Source organism: Ciconia boyciana, chromosome 6 (assembly GCF_034638445.1).
Source record: "Ciconia boyciana chromosome 6, ASM3463844v1, whole genome shotgun sequence".
Lineage (NCBI taxonomy): Eukaryota > Metazoa > Chordata > Aves > Ciconiiformes > Ciconiidae > Ciconia > Ciconia boyciana.
The window spans coordinates 31,259,037-31,280,211 of record NC_132939.1 but is presented as its reverse complement, the minus strand read 5'-3'; the positions used below and the strand labels follow the sequence as shown (position 1 = coordinate 31,280,211).

The 21,175-nt window shown below is 38.4% G+C and overlaps 1 protein-coding gene across 7 annotated transcripts in view; it reads right to left on the bottom strand.

The window, feature by feature from the left end:
* The window catches only part of NUMB (NUMB endocytic adaptor protein), a 98,544-nt gene that overhangs the window by 59,542 nt on the left and 17,827 nt on the right, over positions 1 to 21,175 (bottom strand). The gene's annotated exons all lie outside the window — the stretch shown is intronic.

The window sequence follows — 21,175 nt, the reverse complement described above, 5'->3', positions numbered from 1 at the left end:
TCTGTAAGACACTGTGGTGCACGCAAACCGAAGCCATCTTCAGCTGTCTGGTTTTACACAGGTTTTGGTAGCACCTGCATCAGTTCTGAGACACCTGACTCCCAAACAAACATTTTGTGAGAGACTACTACAATCATAATACATTAGGACGTCTCTATTAGAAGCAGTAACCATACCCTGCTATAGAAACTAGCACAGCTTACCATGACTGCCATTTATTACATTCCATCAGGAGCAGCACTGACACTGTCTACATAAAAGTTAAAAATAAAGTCTACTGAACTCTTTTTTTTTGTTGTTCTGCAGTTAACGTGCTCATAAACTCCATCCTTCCGTGACAGAGAATGGAAACCAGTGTTTTTTAGCAGGCAGTAACAGTCCTGCTCTTGGATACTACAACATAAGCAAGACCTTCAATGACATCATAGCTTTTCTGCAAAGCCCGAGCAATTGCACCAGTGGGACAGGCCACTGCAAGTTCCTTGCTCTCTACAGGAGATGCCTCATTTCCCTCTGCATCTTCAAGGCATGTGCAAGGCTTAGGCAGCTCCAGCTGTGCTCACTGATAACCTAAGAAAACTTGCAAAAACAACTGGCAAGGAGCAGGGTAACATCCAGAGCGAAACATTTTAAATCAGCTCTCATGTATGTAAACCGTGTAGCATGTTTATAGAACTAAACTGAATCGAGTGTCATTTGTGAATCCTGCTTTCACCTGTGGTGTCCAAGCTTGTCATATGACTGATAGAGCTACTTTACTCTTCAGCACGCACCTATAAAAATAACTGTGCAGAAGAAAGGAACTCTAGGTGTACTAGTAAGACAGTTACGAGCCTAGAGAGCAGGAAGTTTCAGCCTATTTCAAAGGAGCGTAATACTTAATGGAAGCATAAAGGCCTACAATTACACAGTTAAGTCCCAATATATATTTTTACAAGATTACAGCTGGAAAAATTCACCTGTCTTAAGAAGGAAAAAAGCCAAAAGGCAGAAGAGATAGAGACAGTCATGAAAACATTCTCAGAATTTCTCACATCAGCCTTGAATTACAATGGTCACTGGTGGTTTTTGTGCCCCCTCGACCCCCTCAAAATATTCAGTCAACATGGTTTACCTAGACAATAAAGACTGGAGCAAGAATCTGGACTAAGTATCTCTGGAAAAGGGGTCTGCAAATACTTACAAATACTTTTTTTTTTTAATGTCAGAAAATAAAAAACAATTTTTGGTTGTAACTACCAGGTTTGTTTGATATTGGTATACACCAGCCTCTGAATTTTTATCCAGTTTTCTTAAACAAACATACTTATTCCATCATGCCAGATACAAGCTAAGGCTTGTACACTGGATTAAAAGCACAGGAGTAGAATCCTGTATGATTGTATGAACCCCATACGAGCTGTTACTGAGTTTAGAGAGATCAAGTAATAAAATGCACACGTCCTAGAAGAGTAGGGACTAATCATCCATCTGAATATTAGAGAACACCCAGCTGCAAAGAGCCTGCTTCACCAAAGAGAGCAGAAGAGTGAGGATTCCCAGACAGCAGCTCTGTTACTGTAGGAAGTAACATACTGCGGCCATCCACTAAGATGCACCACCCTTACTGAAACACACTGTTGCATGACAAAAAGCTCACAGTTCACTATAATATACATACCTCTTTTTCTAGATATTTTCTGTAAAATATCCCATCCCTTTTCAATTGCATGTGCAATTATTTGTTAAGAGCACTTCCCTGGATTACTACTTCTCTTCTCACATTAAGGTGTTAAGCAGCCCCAAATCAGCAGAACAGTAGAGTGATAACTGGAGGAGTGATTTTGCCTTGTAACTGTATCAAATCTAATCTTTTGTAAGAAGCTTTAAATTCAATACCTCAATCTTATTTTAAGATAAAGATTCAGAGTCCAATCTTCACATTGAGCAATTAATTTTTGCCAACTTATGCTTTTTTGTTTTTAAACTAGGAAAAGGATTTTACAGGTTCCAAATTCTGACTACCTAACCACAGAAGAGGATCATCATCATGAATTTATACTCACGCACAAAAAACTAGGGAAGTGCTTTCAAACAGCATTACATGAGGTGATAAATTACATCTGGAATTTCAGGCCCTTGAGAGAGTTCTCAATATTGAAAAAACAGCACAGAAAAAAAAGCACAAGCTATACAGTAACAAGATACCATTTATTATGTAGGAACTTATCAGCAATTTGGGGGTTGTTTTGTTTTTACATATCCAAAGCTATTAAGATCATTATGCACCATCTACTCTATATTCCACATCTAGTTTATTTGACCAGATCAGTTTACTGGCTGGTACAAAAGGCTTTATCACATCTGCACCGTTTCCTGCAAGGAGGAGGCACATCTTTATCTAAACCAAACTAAGCAGGATGAATGGGATTAAAAAGGAAACATTACTCAGCCTTACTGGTATTTTATCTCTCAGTATCTCTTAAATAGTGATCTAAAGTTTACCATGACATCTGCTTAACCCTATCAAAAGACTGGTAACTCACCTTGAAAAAAAATTTGACGAGCTACTGTGAAAGTCCAACACAAGTCTAAAATGCTTTTTGCTATGGTAGGAAAGAGCATAATAAGCAAAACAAGCCCCTCCTTCAATTTGTATAAGCGTTGTGGAGCAGGGGAAGAGGAGAGAATAAACCACCACTTTTCTCTGATATCAGTGCTTTAACTTTTCTGTGAATTGCACGGAAAAAGTACATATATGCACCAAGAAAATCTGTAAACTGAAGAACACAGGTTGATGTAAACATCACTGGGGAGCAAAATGATTTGTAAGACTCTTGAGGGAAAAATGTTTCCTGAGGATTCACAAAATCACCACTCCCATTTAGAAAGTGGAAGGGAACCTGATCAACCTGAAAAGATGCAGTTTTAATCCCAAAATAAAGTATACTGTAAAATTTACATAGACCGCAACTGTGGTTGCCAAGGGTGCGGCGGGAAGTAGCAAGTATTATTTAATTTGAGATTCCAAAGCAATTCTTACAGTTACAGAATTTAAGTCAAGTTTTAGGCAACACCGTCTGACCACTTCCCAAAAGCTGGGGCAGCAGAGGCAGTGACTCCAAGATGACATATTTATAGCACGCAGAACCCACATACTACTACTTATTCTATAATTAAACACCAAAACAAGATGCTATTACAAACACAGTGTCTCTGACAACGTACCACATTCAGATGGACACTGAAATATCTTTTAGATAACAACTCGATCTAATCCAGAGTTGGTATTTCCTGGCCAATGATGACTAACTCCTATAAACCGTCATTAAGTATCAGGAAATACCCACCCCCAACATCAATTACTATTTAAACATATACCAAAGTGTTATGTTTTGAACACATTCACTCATAGAGAAATATCCCATAGGCAAATGTGAGGGGAAAAAAAAAACCAAACAACTTTCCACCAGACTTGACGTAACCAAACTACAAAATCAAGTCCTAATATGAATAGCAAAAAAGTAAGTTAGGGCCAGACTTCCAGTTCACTTAACTTGTAAAGTTTCACTGCAGAATAATGCTGGGTTCTTACACAGTCTTATCTCACTCCATCCACACACAAAAATGCTTCCCGAATTAAATCAATCCAAATCACTACTATACTTGGGATTATGGGTTAAAGAAGAGCTTGGACTAGCACTGTACGTGGTTTGCGCAGTGAGGACAAAGGTCTTCAGAGAGCCCAGTGCCGCTCCGCTGTGCCCTTCTGTCACAGCCTCCCAGGTGGACTGCCCCGCTGCCCCTACCGATTTCAATCCTCAGCAACCCGTGCGAAGAAAAGACAGACAAAAGTGCCTCTCTGCAAACTCTGGCCTCAAGGAGAATTCATGCCTTTTCATCTCCATTTTCTGTTCCAATAAAGACAGCAGAGGAAAGAAAGCACTTCTCAGCTTAAAAAAAACAAACCACAAAAAAAACCCCACCAAACCACAGAAACAACCCACAGTATCAATCCAGTAAGTGAAAGGCAACATCGCATTTATATTCAGGAAGGCTCAGGGGTGGACAATTGTCCTCTTCATTTCTGTACAAACCAAAATTAAAGACTCTCAGTAGGAAAGTCACAGCTATAATCCCCTCTTCCCCATCTCCCTGAAGGTACTGATAGAATGTTTTCATCACACTAGCCAACACACCACTATGTTGTGAATATTAAATCTAATCCAAATAGCCTACCCACCCTGCTTCCCATGGTTTCCTCTCCTATCCTTTTCCTATCTTTTTTTCCCCTTTAAAGGGAAAAGATTTGCTTTACAGCTGCCACAAGTGCACCAAAGTTATGTCTAGTTTACTTAGAATTACAAAATAATGGTAATCTTTGAAGAAATTTCTAGGTGCTATTAATTACTGTATCATTTTTCTATTAGAATTCTACATATTTAACTTAAGTTGGCATGTGGCTTTCTGCAAGTCAGCCACTTCTTAATTAAATCCTAAATTCCTAGCAAGTATCAGTACTTAAAAACTGCTACCTTGAAGCAAGTCTACAGCTTTGTATCAACAATGATTTTGTTTCAAAGGACATTCTGGTCAGTAGAGTCTACTGCCTGAATAGAGTAGCTTTTTTTTTAAAAAAAAAAAAAATCAAACCTCTTATGAAAATTTATATTTCATTCCCAACCCTCCTCCCAAAAGAGCTAACCACTTATCAAACCATTGCATTAGAGCTCCTGGCAGCTCTTTTAGTTGTAATCAGAGATCAGATTTACATTCAGATCTTAGGGGAAAAAAACAACAACACAACATGACACACACACCCCCCTTCATAATTTCATTTTAATTTATAAAGACAGCTCCTTTGCACTCATCTGAAAGCGTGTTACACTTCATCAGTAAAATGGGATCGAGCATTTTTGGAGAATGCTTTCAGGACAGATTTTCTAGACCAGCACCCCCATAAGCAGAGTGCTACACCTGGGAAAACACATTAAACTGCTGGTTCAGAATTTAGTGTGCAGGCCAGTGAGGAAATGAGCCCGCTCTTCATTAGCTGGCATGATAGCTCCTGCATTCCTTGTGTCAAGTAGTTCTTGGAATGTTACATCCATGCCACTGAAATTAAACTAGTGACATTCCTTCAAACTGGGAAACCTACAGAATGAGCACCAGTAATCCAAGTAATACAGAAGCAGTGCTCAACCTAACACCAACTCACAGCCCCATAAGGACAGAAGCGAGGTGCTCCAGAGAAGAAAGTTCACAAGGAGACTTCCAGCAGAAAACACAGCTTTAAAAACAAACCAAAAAAATCCACACCAACCCAGCCCTCTAATTCTACTATAAAGTTGTTTACTAGTCAGTCTACATAGATGTGAAAGATGTAAATTAAGAGTCGGGGGGGGGGAACACAAACAAACAAAAAACACCAAAAAATCCCCCTCAACATCTATCTTGCTATGTTTAAAACAGCTGTGTCACATGGAGTAAAACAGCCTGCTAAACTATATCTACAAAGCAAGGGTAGAGTTTTAAACAGATTAGTACAAAGGTCTTCAAGAAATTGAGCTTTCATAAATTACAGCTTTGCACACACTCCACTTTACAACATGGACTTTGTAAAGATTTGAGACTTTCGTAGTGACGTGTTTCTGAGCACACAACAATATGAGGAAGTGTTGTAGCTGATACCCCTCTTCTCTGCAGACAATCACATATCAAAGGTGCATCATTGTTTAAAATGGCTCCAGTTCTTAAGGATGAAGAACTATTCCCTGTCCTGCCTTGACCTCAAGGGAGGGACACACTGTCCTCCAAAACATCCTGTCAGGAAAGCAGTAACAAGCTTGCAAATTTGGAGATTAGGATAATAAATACAGTTTCGCTAGTTACATATTTCGGCTTCAAAAAAAATTATTGTCTAAGAACATCGAGGCTTTTCTAACCAAATCTTGTCCACTTCAGAAATCCTGGTGAACATGTCCACTTCTGCAGCTGCAGGGAACTAGCAGCAATATATTTGTTAAGATGCATATGTGGTGGTCTTGTGTGAAAGCTTTCATTTGTTGCATCCATTCTGCTTTGAAGTTACATGTTTCCTGAAATTGGTTTAGCAGAACAAAATATTTATTTGCTATTTCTTCAATATAGAGATTTGGAATTTATCAGAATATAGTCCAGGTCTGTTCCCTAAGGAAACTGTATTCACCTGTTTAGGAAAGATGGGACATTTTCTGCTTTTGTGGCTTTTTCTGTGTTTCCTTTTTTAGAACTACATCCCCAAACCTGCAAGGAGATGCTCATGACATAAGGAACATGGTCAACAAGTATTTTGATTAGGCTCATTTTCCCTGTTTCTTAGTACTGGCACCAAGTCCTCATAGAACAAGCTGTTTAGGTCAATAATAAACTGCAGGGCTCCTAAATGAACTGGTAATATTTTACCAATTTCCCTCCTAAGTAAAATTACTGCTTTATTGGTCAAAATGTCTTATCTTCTCAAGTACACAATTAACAAAAAGATTGGCCCAGACTACTTGAATGACTACGTCAAATGTTGTTTTACTGTGTTTTTTATTATTAGACTTTTATATTTAGTTACCATTTCTCCCCAAGATGGAGCACCAATCTCTGCATTTTTCTTGAAGTTTATGCAAATAGAGACCACTGAGCAAATAAGCAACAGTATTTCAATCTTTTTTTAGTAAAATGTCTACTGAAAACTACATAAAAGCTTCATTCAGCGAGATTTGGTTTAAACCATTAAAAATGTTTACTGGAGGCGAGACAGTTGGACGAGCTTGCTCTCATATTTAATTCTATTATCAAGTGTCAGTTTGCATTTCTAGATATTCACATTTGAAACTGAGATAGGGAAGAAAAAGAGCTGGCAGATGAGATCTCAGACAGTTAATATTTTTTCCAGTTCAAGCTCTTAATAAATTAGATAAAGCGCATTACCTCAGTTTTTAACATCAAATTAAAATAACAGCTAAATTTTTGAGGGACAGAATGTCATTTTATCAAATAGCAAAGAGAATTGTGAAAGCAACACACAGCAAAACACAGAGCCAAGTCACAGAGTCAAAATTTGAGCTTGCATATATTAAATCCTAGTTCAAAAAGTGAAGCACACTTACACGCTGTACTTTTTACACAATGACAAAGCAAATCACATAATCCAGACTGAATAAACCAGATGTCAAGATTTACAGATTACAGTTACATTCCTTATAATATATAGACACCCTTTCCTATAAAGCAAAGCAAGACTGAGATCTCTATTTTTCAGGAACTAAAAGTATTGCTAAATTCACAAATGCTATTTTAAATAGCGATAAAATATGTTAGTAGATAGAAAAGATTCATAAACATAATTTTTTAGAAAGTGCAGCTGTATTATGGGCTGCTACTTGGCCTTTGTACAAACTGACAGCAAAAAAAAAATCCACTTTTTCAAAGAGTTGTTATAAAACTGTTTTGCCTTCACTGTATTTTTAGGTTTCAGCTTAAATTGCACTGATCAAGATCTAAGTGCAAAAGTTAGCTCTTGAGGTCTAATTTCAGACTGAGCAGAGTTTATCAAAAAACCTTGGCTGAATTTTTATAACCTCCTGGACTGCTTACCTGCTTGTAATGCTATGGTTCACGTATTACACTGTGCCATAATTACCCCTATTTTAAATGAGAAACCACCTCTGTTAAAACACTTCTGAACTGTGTTGCCACTTCAGAATCTTCAGCAAACTACATAGCAGTCACTCTACTGCACATATTGGGGAGCTGACTGACTACTATCCCTTTAAGAAGAAAATCAACCCCATTTAATTCCTGCTTGGATCTAGACACCTAGAATCAAGTATATACATGAGGAAGAACCATACAGCTGCAACTGTATAAATATTTTTCTTCTCAATTCCCTGCCAAGAGCATCTCAAAATTCTAAGATCAATTTCATAGACAAGAAATAAAACTAAGGGCACACAGGCAAACAGAATTCTAGAATTTGGGTACCCACATTTGGGGTAAGTGAGAGGTATTCCAGGGCAAACATATAGTCTCATCTTGGATAAAATTTTCCAGATTTTGTTTCATATGAACTTCTGGGGTGGAGCTGGTGTATCCTTAAATTGGCATAATGATTATCACTGATTTTATCATGAGAATTTCTGGCATCCACTTCAAATAACAATCCAGCAGACAACACACATTCCAGCTTGCATTATTAGGATTAAAACAGGAACCTCTTTCCATCGACATATTCCTTCCAACAAGGACTATCTAAGCAATTGCCAAACTGATTGCAATTGATTACAGTATGATGATGCATAGGCACTTCGGTATATTTGTCCACAGAAAATGCTGCAGCAAATTTGTCTTCAGAAGTCTGATTTATAAATAAGCTTGAGAATGCCCCTTTAAAAGTGGTTATAAAACACTACCTTGGAATCCACAGAGCATACGGAACAATCATTTCTAGATTCAGTACACTAGGAGAGATTTTTTCTTTGTTAAACCTCCAGCCAACCAGCCTGCCTTCTGCCTTCTCATACAAACTCACGATACTTGTGCGACTTCATTATCTAAATGAATACATGTGGACATTATCACTGATGCACTAATAAAATCCACTCTTAGCTGTGCCAAGCCAACATAAGTGAAAAGATAACCACAGAAGCCCCTGAAGGTGTTGTGTGTATAGATAAACATCTGTGTCAAGTATTAGTGGCACCAAGTTAAAATTTTTCTTTGCATAATCACATTAATCAAGCTATATTTTTTTTATTGTGGCTTAACTATGTTGATGAGTATCTACATTCTGGAGACCACCTATAATTTATAATTTTTCAGTCATACACAACCATTCATGAAAGAACAAAGCCATGGAAGGATGTCACAGTCTGAGACCATGATAAAGATGTACCACAACAGACCAGCACAGAACCCTAAATAACAGAAATTGATACATTGGGCTTTTTAGCAGAAAAGAGGATCATTTGTAGCATATAGCTATTCCAAGTTTTTCTCCTGGAGCTTGTGAACTCTTACCTGCTTCTAAGATCAGATGCAGCATTGATGCCACAAAACTGGTGCTTTTCACTCCTTCAAGCAAGTGTAGTCACATTAGAATTTTGCTTTATAACGTTTATGAAAACCTTCCAGAGTTCACACAACACCTACTCACTGTACAAGTTTGGGCGTGACAATCAATCTAGGTCATCATCTTCAAGTCCTTCTTTTGGACTCCAGTTTCTTGTATTAAACGCTTTCTATGGCTACATACAAGATGCTTAACACACACTCCAATAGCTCTATTAAAGCTATTGTGGTTACTCATAAACACAGACAACTTAAGTCTGTTCCGAGCACTCTTCATACTCAAAGGCTTCGTCTCTTCACAATCTACTTTTTGTGTAACCATTAACTCCAGCTAAAACATTTCTACGGATGAGAACTGCAAACCAAGACTATATGAACATCTGAAATCTTGAAAAAGATGTGTTTAAGCAAACAATAACATAAAGTGGCAACACTAGTTCTAAAGACAGCTGGACAAGATGTTGCATTTTCACAAAGAAATAACTTACAAACCGTGTGCAACTTGTGGCAGCTGGGCTGACTGTACCAAGCATAATAGACCATGGGCTCAGCAACACAGGTCTAGACAGCAGTGACCCTGTAAGTTTTCAAGGGGCAAATCATTACATAAGCTGTGATTAAAACCACTTTCACATTCCTTGCTTCATTGAACTCTGGCATCGAGTAACCTTTAAATAATGGTCCAGAGCTGTGAAAATCGCCTCCTCGACACTTCAAGTACCCTTAAAATAAATGTTTTAGTTTTGCTATCACATTCTTCTCTAGGACTTAGATAGCTCTCTCCAAACAGTTTTGCATATTTTTAGCCTAATCACCATGCTTAAATGGCAGTATGCTGCCCAAGCCCAAGCACAAGCAGTCTGCCAACAGCCGGCAATGGTACAAACAGTGAAGTATGGGGATGACGGTGCTGGAATGCAGACAACCTTCTAGCAGATTTGCTTGTTGAACCTTTTTGAACATGAGATTCCTGTCAGCCCATTTCTTCAGCCTGTCAAGGTCCCTCTGAATGGCGGCACAACTGTCTGTTTTGTCATCCACTCCTCCCAATTTTGTATCACCTGCAAACTTGATGGTGCGGTCTGTCCCATGATTCAGGTCATTAACGAAGATGTTAAACAGCCCTGGCCCTAATATCAACCCCTAGGGTACAACACCAGTAATTGGGCTCCGGCTGGACTTTGTGCCACCGCTCACAACCCTTTGAGCCCAGCATTTCAGACAGTTTGCAGTCCACCTCACCGTCTACTTATCTAGCCTGTACATCATCAGCTAGATTGTCAATGAGGGTGTTAAGGGAGAAAATGTCAAAAGCACTGTTAAAGTCAAACAATATCAACTGCTCTTCCCTCACCCACCAACCTAGTCATTTTGTCACAGAAGGCTCACAGGTTGGTCAAGCACGATTTCCTCTTCATAAATCCATGACGACTATTGCTAATCACCTTCTTGTCCTTCATATGTTTGGAAATGGCTTCACAGGAGAATTTGCTCCATCACCTTCCCAGGGATCAAGGTAATGCTGATCAGTCTGTAAATCCCCAGACCCTCTCGCTCTTCTTGGAGGCAAGAGTGACATTTGCTTTCTTCCAGTCCTCAGGAATTGTCTTCTATTGTCACAGTCTTTCAAAAATAATTTAGAGCAGCTTTGCTATGACATCAGCTCCCTCAACACTCATAGGTGCATTCCATCAGGTCCCATGGACTTCCTTATAGCACATTTGTTTAAATGTTCCCTTTCCTGGTCCTCCTCTACTGAGGCTAAGTCTTCGTTGCTCCAGGCTTTCCCACTAGTCTCCAAGGCCTAGGACTCCAGAAGGCAAATCTTACCAATAAAGAGTAAGGCAAAAAAGGCATCAAGTACCTCAACTTTTTCCATGTTTTCCCTAGTCTTCCTTTGGCTCCTGATACACTGGCAGAAGCCCTTCATGTCCTTGAACACTCACCTGAAAACCAAAGCCACTCCCAGTCATATCTTTTCTACATTGCATTACTGTCATTCCTCACACACACACAAGCAGGAGGTGCAGTTAAGTTCAGATTCAAAAAAGTACAAAATAAGGGAAAAGGTACTTCCTGAAAAACTTCTTATTGGGCATATTCTAACTTAACCATTTTAATACAATAAAAACCAATCAAGAAAGCTGTAACCAACTGGTTAGAATTAGCTCCAAATTGCCTGTCTACCCTGCTTAACCTTACAACACAAGCATCATGCTAATGATGGCTAAGTTTGCTTCTGCAGTCAAAAATAGAGAGCCTGATAGACAGATGTGATATGCACTGGAATGAACGTGATTAGGTAGCGAGACAGCTGTCTCCTCAACAGTAGCACAACTTCCCTGTTTATAACCGTGATGAAAGTGAATTGTTACTTTCAGGAAACTGAAATGATGCATCCCCGTGGTTACGTATTCTGGCGTTTTAGAACATACAGCTCTTTCATCTTATGTCAACCCATACCTTACAGCCTGCCCTGCATTTCTAGGGCACAGCACTGTCATACATATGTCAAGAGGTGAAGTGTTAGAACAAATAATTTAAATAACTCACTAGGTCTGGATAGTATGCATTAAAGAGCTCTGACTGCACACAGCAAATGAGTGAGCTGCTAATACACATACACTGAAGCCAGCTTTTATGCCACAGGATAGTAAATGTTGCACTCACATTTAAAGGGTGCTAGGAGCAGTTCTGAGAATTAGTTACGAACCATACTTTAGGGTGATAAGCTGGTTTAAACAAAATGTCCCAGGCAAACAGGAGCAGTGAAAGCTCCAGAGAAGCATAGAATAGCTGATGTTAACAGCCTGACATCTGTCAGGATGGATAAAAATGAGATCATCTTTACACTTATAAAAACCAATGTATTCCCAAACTTTACCCTGTCTCAAAATAATGCATTATTTTGAGCCTCATAAGTGGGACAAACAAAACCCAGTTTTGTAGAAATCCAGATAACCTTTAGCTGTCCATCAGAATTCTTGTCAACTACATTTAGCTGAGTTGTTTAAAGATGAAAAACATATTTGGATTTTCAGAAAGCATCTGACAGAGGCTGATATGAAGTGTTATGTATCAGAAACTAATTCTCAGGGTAACAAAACATGGCTATAGGACTCCACACCAGCATGTTCCCTCCCTCAAGCTCACAAGTGATCAGCGTACACACAAGTGTGTGCATGGCTTTCACTAATTAATACAACTTGAACGTTCCTTTCCTACCACTCCCCTTCCTCCTGTACGTAGGCAACGTGCCACGCTGTTGCTGTTCTTTCAGACAATCCTCTCCAGCTGGAGGCATCCCAAGCCACTCTGCCATTATGTGACACAAGGCAACTGTTAAAGGCACAAGGAGTCTGAACAACTGTAGAAACAGCAACAAAAAAAAAAAGGAGAGAGAAGGAGAGAGAGAAACGACCAACAGGCACAAGGAGTCTGAACAACTGTAGAAACAGCAACCAGAGAGAGAGAGAGGGCCAACAGTACATCCTTAATCAGTTCCCTACAGATCAGTGGCTCCCAAACTGATTTAACAGGTTTACCAAAAAAAGGCTTTGAACAAAACTTTAATTAAGTCTATTCCAAAACAAGCACCCATTTTGGCTCAGTGCTCTAGGTAAAACTCCAGTGCATTTACAAGTATAATCAGTTCAGCAGAGTCCTCCCTCTTTCCAACATAAGTACTACTATTTTTGTTTGACCCCAAACCACACTAAAACTGAAACAGCCAGCATGCAACTGTTTCATCTATTTCTACTAATTTCCACAACCAGATCAACAAAAGTAGAATGAGAGATGAAGAAATGTTGAGAGTGGTACCTTCAGAAACATGTAAGTGTGGCAGTGAATACAACATTCTGCTTAAGCAAGTATTTTTACTAGCGAAAAAATACATCTTATCTGAGCAAAACGGTATTTTTTTAATCCATCAGATTCAAAACTCCATGGAACAGTTACGAAAAAAAATGAGTAAAGAAGAAGAATAAAGTTCTACAAAAATTTAAATTGTATTCATGTACTAGTTTACTGTTAAATTCCATGCATTCAAAAAGCAAAGTTGTATTACTTTTCAATACAGAAGTGAAAATCTGTGTATTAACATGAGAGCCATGACATCTCAAGCCTCCCTAAAGGCCAGCGCACCCAAAGTTGTGTCCACATCAACACAATTCTGACCAAGTAGTTGAAAACTTGACTTGAAACACCACTACAGGTCACACACTCAGCATTTCTTATATCTAAAGTAGCACCTGAGCATGGAAAGCAGAGACTTCTTTGTACCTCTCCAAGTTCTTTCTGCACACATCCAAGGAAAAAGCACAATCAACTAACAAGAAGCACTTTTAGTAAAAAATTTTTAAAGAACCATTTTTCTCCAGAAACTGGTAGCATTCAGTAATTAGCAGATATATAGCTCTGCTAGAGTTGCAGTATTTAGTTTCTTAGCAAAACATGCACTCAGAAAAAGCGTCAGCACAGTGAAGCAGAAAGTTCTTACTGGTGAACCACAGGTCAGACATGGCTCAGACAACTCTACCTGATCTTTTACTACTTCGACTTCTAAAGAAATGGAATTTAGTTTATAAAACTGAGAAACTTAGATTAACTAGTATAAATGATCATTTCCATGCTGTGGACCATTTCATAGTATTACTTCTCTTTCCCAAAGAAAATTTTTGTGTTTGTTACCAGATCTCACCCTATTTAATCATCAACCAAAACATAAAATCTGTTGTACAACCTATCTGTTTATGCTACATGAGTCTGGAATAAAAAAAAATTTAAGAAAAACAAATAATTGAAGTACCTTTAGTATGGGGAATGGTTTTCTTGCTACTTGTTTTTAATTACAGTAGGTCCAAAACCCAAAATCAAACTCAATAGCTGAAGGCCCTAGCAAAATTTTCTTGTTCTTATCCTATCTTATAGATTTCACTATATATAAGTAGAGGAAACATATCCTTAATAATGAGTTTCTCTCCAGGGCTAGAAATATTATAGGTCAGTCTTCACTATGAAAGCCAGCAACAAGCTCATCACAGCTTTCCTGAGCACTAACTGGGAGCACTAATAGTGAGCTCTGCTAGGCCAAGTCTTCAAAGGACTTGCTTAAGGACATTCTGTTTTCAGAAATATCGATATGACCAGGACAATGCTACTAAATATTACAATTTAAGTCCCCACCAGGTCACCTGTCTGCATTAAATTGCACATAAGCGTACTGTGACTTCTGTGCACAACTGACAAGAAAACAACCAGCAGTAGACATTTATAAAGAGGAAAAACCAAAATAAAAGGTCTTCAGGTGCTGAATAATGGAATTTTCTGCTAGCTTTCCCCAAGCATATTGCTGGCTTCACTACAGTTTTACAGTTTGAAATGTCAAGATCAATATAAGCAGCACAGGAAAACTTAAAACAATCCCCCCCAAAATACTAGATTACAAATGAAACAAATAAACTAAAACCCAAATACACACATTTTATATTATGTTAGTTACCACTGAACGAGAAAAACTGGTTTGCCCACATGGACAAAAGAAAAGTATTACTTGTCCAACCAATGTTTTCCTAACTGAACTTCACTAAAACAAGCATGATGTTTAGCCTGTTCTTGAGGAAAACCCAATGACTGTACACATCAACATATTTCAAGTTTCCCTTTCTGAATATGTGAAGGGCAGAAAATGGCAACAGTGGTTAGCCAGCGTAGACTAAGACAACAGATGACATAAAAAAGCCATAATGCCAGCATATCACTAAGGATTTCAACTTAACACAGCTAAAAGGTTTGTGTGATAGTTCAATATTTGAAAACCTTTGACATGGCCAACAGTTTTGAGAACAACAAGAGCCATCAAGACGCAACACTTCACCAGTAAAGCTGAACCCCACCTCCTTAAGCATCTCTGAACTTTCATGACAATCTCTTAGAAGATACTTAGATACTCCCCCGCCACCCTTTGTTAGTTTTTTTTTAAGTATCTGCCATCACTTGAAAAGCTTTGTCTGGAAGTATGCAGATGTCTTCCATTATCAAATTATTACCCATTCTGCTTTTTCAGAAATTTTGTAACTCAGGATAATAGTTATAACTAAAGGCATTACAGATGAGAATTTCCAGTGACTAAGAGAACAGTAACAGCCAGAAATCCTGCTCCAAGGAGATATATACAATCTACGGAAATAGAGATTTATTTAAAAAAAAAAAAAAAACAACAACACACACACCTAGTTTACTCAGTTTGAAAATAATTGTTTCTAAGATTCAATGCTACTGTGTACGCATACACCCAAGACCTGCAGGATACTGTTACAAAACGTTTTTCTATCCTCCCTTAAGACCACAGCACCTTATAAAACTTGAGGAACTGCAACATTCAGAAAAGAACGGGCCACCTCTCCATGTTTCATACCAAAAATTTTCAGTTTTCTCCTAACAAGCATTAAGACCTACTTTCTGTTGTTAGTATTGCATAAAATCTGAAGAGGACATAAAAAGGAAAATTAGTATTACTATTTATGCCCCATTTTTAGGCATCCTTGGCTATGAAAAGTCAGCTTCCCCCCCCCCCCCCCCCATTTCTCTGTTCTTTTCTCAGGGACATAATTCTTCAGCCTTAGATGTTAAAAACCATAGGGAAATATCTTTAAAGTAAAATATTACTAGCTTTATAAAAACACTTGCTTGTTTAAATATTAGTCCTAAACTACGTTAATATTCATTTAAAGGAGAACTTCACTTTTTACAGACTTTTTTTTAATTTAAATTAAATAAATAAACAAAAAGCAGCCTGAAGATGAATCAAGCTTTTTAATTCATCTGTGTCTATATATAAACAGCGGGAGAGGGGAAGAGTTACTATCTGTTTGTTTTAGAAACAACCACACATGCAGCATTCCAAGGCTGTTCATAAAAGATCTTCGGTGCGTGCAGCGTGTGGAGCCACCTTTGAACCTTGCTAACAGGGTTTTGCATACAACAGGCTTAAAAGAATCCTCCAAAGTATCAGCTCATGGCATGTAACTATTTTCAGCTACATTACATGGGGCATCAAATAGGTTTGACGATGAAAATTTAAGTTCTTACCATACTAACAAACAAATTATAGGTTCCACTGTTCTTCCACACAAACTCATCCAATAGAGACTAAGATTTCTGAGTAAGACCACGGACCAAGTTCATATTTGCTAAAAACAGAACATGACAGTAGTTTGCATCATACTATCATACACTTCTTGTGTTGATATGACAAGTGTTGGGCTTTTTCTTATATTTAACTCACTGTCATCTTTCATAATAGCCATCTCTCAATGGAGAAAAGATGATACACAAACACGCATGGAGCAGGCACGATTAACTTACACAGTAGATGTTTCTCGGCTCTGCCAAGTATCAGGCACAAAAATCTGGGCAGATAATTTCCTACTGACTGATTCTACAGTTTAACTATATTTGGGTTTATTTAAATAAGAAAACAGAGCCTTTTAATTTTGCGTATTTCCGTAGTCTGAATTTATGGTAACAATTTAGCTTTACGTCAAATCCAAACTCAAGTTACAGTTTCAGAAGTCTTTATGCGTACCGCATTTCTCTCTTCAAAAAGAGCAGATGGAGAAAGACAAAAGCTCTTGAGTGGGAGGAAGCAACAGCGAAAGGGAAGAATGTACCAGCTTGCCAAAAATGTGCCACAGCCTCTACAATACAATGTTAATAATTCTGCCTAATGCAAATGCAATAAAGGTCAGCATTTTATATCCAGAGCCAATCCCGTTTCCTATTACTGGACAAAAACCACGAGAGATTTTTTTTTTTTAGAATGACTCATTTTACTATTCCTTTAAATTGAAGGGTGCCATCTGAGGTTTCTAACAACATTTTTCATAAACTACTTTCAGATGTATGGAACGAAATATTATTTTAAAGGTTTGCAGTTTCTGGCTTTATTTCCAAAAGTTTGGACAACATTTTGCACTAAAAAAGCAGTGAAGTACAATAGGTTTTTCAACTTCTTTGGAAAAATGAGCATAATGCAATACTAAACTCCATCTTCCCGAGAGCCACTTTAAGAGAAGTTCATCTAAACAACTTAAAATAGACTAATTTGAAGCATATCCTATGCACTATTTGGAGTACGTGTAAATCAGTTGCAAGGAAAGGACAGGTTTTGACTTGCACAATTCAGTCATAACCACACTGTAGAAATATTTTATTTTAAATCCTGCTTTTTCTACTGTAAGTGCTATTACATTCAGAAAATAAAATACTTTTAGAAGGAACACTCCACAGATTCTAATGTCTGCTTTACATCTTGGCAGCTCTTGCAAGAGCCATACTAGCTATTCAGCAAATAAAGGAAGTGCTTCTAAGCTCATTTGTAATGCATCATTTCTTACATTACTAATTTGAGAATGAATCAGATCAGATAGTAATACAGTAACGAAATCTTTCTTTTCTCTCTATTCAGAAGTCTCCAGACCTCCATAATACAAATATTTAACAAATAAAGAATGAAGTGCAATCTCACTATTTCTCTCATAAGCTCTGAGCTTCTGCAACAAGAATCACCATAACCACAAACTAACCTCTATTATCATGATTTCACAGAGTTAAATAAAGGCATATAAACCCCCCAAAATTTAGCTGCATAATCTTGAATTTAAGTGGGTTAAATGTTTACCTTTGTGATCAATTAATCAGATTAACAGGTAAATAGGAGCCCACCAGGGAAAGGAAGAGAAGGTGCTTCTATTTGTGTCCAGCAGAGATTAGCGTTAGGCTTAATACTGCTTCTATTGTACTTATGCCTGGGAAGAAGAATATTTAACAGTAAAATTGGCCAATATCAGAAACTGACAAACTCAGAGGTAACAACAAAGGACTAGTTACAGTGACAGATTCCTTCTCACAGTGAATTTATTTCAACATGGATTATGATAAGTCATACATAAGATCATGTATATCAAAAAGGAATATAGACTAAATTTCCATCATAGAGACTATCTTGGATTCTAGTCATGCCAATAAAAAAGTGAGGGCTAGGTGAATACTTGACACTGCAAGAGACAGAAGAAACAACCTCAGAACGTGTAGGCAGGGGAAGCACCATCAGCAGTCCACTCACCATGTCTCCTTCACATTTATCACAGAAGTATTGCCTACAGTTTGGGCGCCCACATTTAAGGAGAAGCTTTGTAGTATCAGGTCCCCATCCCACACATGCACACACATGAAAACTGAGTTCTTATACTCAGGTTCATTGACTTCTGAAATATATAACAGAAAATTAAACAACTAGATCACAATCTAAATGACAAAGATTTCAAACTTCTTTTCATCTTTTGCTTTTTTCCTGCTAGATCAAGTAGCTGGGATTTGATACTAGATTAGTATTGGTAGCTTACTTTTAGCCACTGGAATAATTTGCCAAGGCATGTGAGGAGAATACAACATTTGAAGTTTAAAAAAAAATATGGAGAGTGTGATTTACAGCATAAGCTATAGTTCAAACAAAACATGGCTTTGCTGCTTTAGGTCTACTTTGTGTAAGCTTTTACCACAGACAGTCACCAAAAGAAACTGTATTGCATCTAATTTCTAACTATAAAATAGGTTGACCTAGTAAAAGATTTACAATTAGATTATATTGTTTTAGTTCAAAATGGTGCCCCTAGGAAAGAGAACAAAACGAGGAAAACAGACACACAACATAAGCCTTATCTAAACACCGAGAAGTTAAATGTGGAGACAGGAGTGGATGTCTGCATGCCAGAGATGAGATTGTTTGCATTTTAAAGCTGCCACCTTTCTCCCTTAAAAAAAAGGAGCTGCTGGCGTGGTGAGGGCAAGGGGAGACCCAGGCTGAGATACCAGATGCCCAGCCCCTAACACCACTAGGCTGAATGTGCTCACCATTTGGCGTAGTAAGCCTTTATATAAGCTAACACACATTGTCTAATGTTTTTCTTTTCTCTAAGCACTTCTCAAAAAGCATTCTTCTCTCGAGACAAAAATTTCAGTACTACTACTGACCAAGTTCATTAATGACATCTGCCTAAACACACTTAGACCTCCTGGATAAGCCCACGTACTCGATAGGGTATCAGAGACCTTAACCCAGACAAAGAGGGAACTCTGTACCTTATTATCTTGATAGGGAATTTCATAAAGGCCAACACTTGGGGTGTGTTCGGTGCAGGCAAAGGGCAAACATGCAGCTAGCTCAATATTGTACCCCAACCTGAATCACAAACAGTAAGGGAGGGGGTCAGTTATATAAAATTTTGACAGAACAGTACTCCAGATCCCACAAAACTTTCATTTAAGCAGAACTTTGCCTGTGACTCAAACCCTGGACTAAGAGACACTTCACTAAAAGTGTAAGCATTTGCCTTTGCTATTGTTTTGGCGGTTTGTTTGTTAGGGTTTTTTTTAAGTTTTAGTTACTCAGAGTATACTAGGAACAGATCAATTTAATTGTAGATGTGAAAAAATACATATTCCACACCACTGAGCTTTATAGAGCTATAGGAATGAATGCTATGCTCTACTGTTAAAGAAATATTACTCCTTTTAACTCTGTATCAGGACAAAGAGGAGATACCACAAGTATGGTTTGTTTTTTTTTTTTCTCCAGAGAGAGGAAAAAAGTTACAGCACCTGCACTATCCAAGAGTGGACAACTCTAAACTTGGGACCCACTTTTGCACAGCCCACTGTTTGCAGACCGAATCAATACAGAGACAGATTCTCATTATCTAGGATAAAGGCAAGCTGACCTACAGTGTACATATTGTTCCCTGCAACAAAGCCTGGGACCCACCCAAGCAGAGTCAGTCTAGATCCACTGCTCATAAAGCCAAGGAGCTACAGAGCTACCTTACCTCACCACCTCCAACCTTCTGCCCAGGTGCAGCACCAGCCCCATGCCAACTCCCCACCACTGGAACCACCCTGGGAAATGCAGGGGCAGCAGGGGCCCAGCACGGCTCTCCTCTGAGCAGCCCCTCTCACTTCCCCTAACTCCTGCAAAAGCAAAAGCAGATTGGGAAGCCCAGTGAAAAGACATAGCCAGAGCAGCTCTACAAAAGGCAGCATCTCCAAGACAGACTCAGCACTGTGCAGCAGCTACAGAGGACCAGAGCAGTACTGCAGCACGGAGGTCTGCTCAGTACAGAACCAGCTGTGGGTGGAAATTGTAATTCTGGATGGAGCTTGAGAGCAGCAGCTGTACTGCTTCCTCACTCCAGCTGGGACCCGACAACACTGCTGGTTTGGATGCATAGTAATAACCACTAGCCAATAAACCTTGCAGGATCTGAGTTGACTTTGCATCTATGCATCTATTACTCAAAAATCCAGAGGAAATCCCAAAACAAAAGCAAGTATTGACTATACTTAGGCATTACAAGGGGTCAGAAACAAAACCAAACCAGTCTTAAAGGCTGGATTTGGACCCTAAGCAAACAGCAGGCTATCTTTGATATAATCAGCAGGCTTCGAAGTATGGCAGCTACTAGTAGCTCAACATATCAGGATTGAGCTAATAGCAACCTATAGTTGATCTTTTCAGAAAGTACAGAGGATAACCTACAACCTGCAAGTTCAGGCTTGTACTCCATCTGCACCAACAACATCCCTGGTAGGGTATTAAAAAAGATCTGGGTTTTTACAATTTTTCAGTGTCGACAAAATCTGTTCCACTTGGAGCTTCATGGTTAACTATAATTAAGACACCGTAACATAAAGCATTGAGAAGAGGTAAACTGCAATTTTGCCAATCCTAGGAATTGTTTCAGTAGACCTATATAAACTATTGGGAGTCAAATGTTAAACGCTAAATTAAGGCTGTCTTCACTTGTCTAGTTTCTGACTGTACTAACACCAATAGTTTTTCCTAATACCAGTAGTTTTTCTACTAGGTAGACTTCACAGACGAAATTTAGAACACATTATACCAATTACCATAAACTGCATTTCACAATTTCTTTTGGACTTTGGCTACATTCTCCCCCAGTTATTAGAGCAAACCTTTGAAAGGCTTGAACCATTATACTGAGAGTTTCAAAGTAACTGATGTCTGCCTTCATTAAGG